This window comes from Tupaia chinensis, unplaced genomic scaffold, assembly GCF_000334495.1.
Source record: "Tupaia chinensis unplaced genomic scaffold, TupChi_1.0 Scaffold000187_1, whole genome shotgun sequence".
In the NCBI taxonomy this organism is placed as follows: Eukaryota; Metazoa; Chordata; class Mammalia; order Scandentia; family Tupaiidae; genus Tupaia; species Tupaia belangeri.
This window is the reverse complement of record NW_006159662.1, coordinates 631,955-633,635: the sequence shown is the minus strand read 5'-3', so window position 1 is coordinate 633,635 and position 1,681 is coordinate 631,955. Positions and strand designations below refer to the sequence as shown.

The window sequence follows — 1,681 nt, the reverse complement described above, 5'->3', positions numbered from 1 at the left end:
TGATGCTGCCTTCATTTCAGATATCGGCCTCCAGGAACTCCGAGAGAATCTATTTCTGTTGTTTTAAGCCATCGCGTTTGTGGTCTTTTGTTAGAGCAGCCCTAGGAAAATAATACATGGAGTACATTATTTCACCCCTTTGCAAAAAGAAGCATCGTTAAGTGCTTTTGTTGATTCTCGTAATTGTGAGAATTACATGACATGAGGTACATAGGGAGCCTAACACTTTAAACATTCAATAGCTGTCAGTTTCTTCCTATCACTTGTAAAAATCAACACGTTGGTGTACCTTTCTAGGTCAACGAGGCACAAAACGAGTGGATTTTGAGGGACCATAAAATGGAAAGAGAGGCAGAAAAAATGGTGGACAGAAAGGCGGGAAAGGAGAAGCCTGAAAAGTGGCAGTGAGTTAGCTGGAGCTGCATGAGGACCAGAAGAAGAAGAAGAAGAAGAAGAAGAAGAAGAAGCAGCAGCATAAAAACCTGTGAAAACTAAGACTGCTCCTTCAAGTTGCAGTGCTGAGAAGTGAACAGTTGAAAAAGAAGCTGTAAACTTCCCAACAAAGCCTACAATGATCTCCAAGTTTGGATTTGCCATAGGTAGTCAGATGGCAAAGAAAGCATCAGCCATATCCACCAAACTTGGATCAAGTTAAGTCTAAAGAAACTCTTCCAATTCTTGCTCCAAAAACTGTTTCAGCAGCAATGGCTTTTAAAGAAGCTGAAGGTCATAAACCAGAGGAAATGCTCCCAGAAGCAAAGATGAGGGTGAAAAATATAGGAAGGGGCACATCAATGTCAGCTGGACCAAATTTCTTCAATAAAGGAAAGCATGGTTTTTCTCATAACCAGAAGCTGAGAGCAAAATATAAAACCTCATCTCGCAAATGTCCTTGACCAAGACAATTATATAATTTGTTTAAAATCGGGATGTGGGGCGGGTGTAAGGTTAAAAGGGATGGTTTCCTTTTTAAAAGAATGGTGTAAGACTATCTTTGGAGTTCTTTTTTTTTTTTCTTTTCTTTTTAAGATAGAATGGGGAATACTTGGAAGGGCTAAAGGACCTGGCTTGGTTAGGCCACACCTACAGAATCCCAGTCTCAGTATATGGAAATTCTCCTTTCCTTTCTTCCCTTTGGACACTCTTCCTGGGTGTGGTTTGTGGTCCTGCAGCAATAACACCTTAGGTGGCCCCCATGCCCCAATTCTGAACTCACAGTAGATGCAGTGGACTGCGTTCTGTGGGCTTCACCTCAGTGGTGGGCATCATTAGAATCTTCACTAGCCTCTGTGCAGGGCAGATCCTTACTTGGGTCCATAGCTGGATCTTCCTGCTCTGCATTTTTGTGCAGATTTTGGTGTTAACATTTTGTGGTTCCTTCCTCTACGATTTTTGGCCACTCTTGAAGTCCTGAACTTTGACTCCTGCCTTCTAAGTTTAGTAAAACCAATATTTTCTTGTTAAGTTCTGTTCCCACCATGGGAAACTATTGGCAATTTCTCTGATAAAGAAAGCTGGATAAATATGGAGTTTGCCTAGTGTGTGTCTCTTTCTTTCTCTTTCCTTTCTCTCTCTTTCTTCTTTCTTTTCTCTCTTTCTTCTTTTTCTTTCTTTCTTTCTTTCTTTCTTTCTTTCTTTCTTTCTTTCTTTCTTTCTTTCTCTCTCTCTCTCTCTTTTTCTC

The 1,681-nt window shown here is 40.7% G+C and overlaps 1 pseudogene; it reads left to right on the top strand.

Annotated features, from left to right (window-relative positions):
* Window positions 1–360: 360 nt before the first annotated feature.
* On the top strand, window positions 361–823 carry LOC114007518 (PEST proteolytic signal-containing nuclear protein-like; annotated as a pseudogene).
* Window positions 824–1,681: the final 858 nt, after the last annotated feature.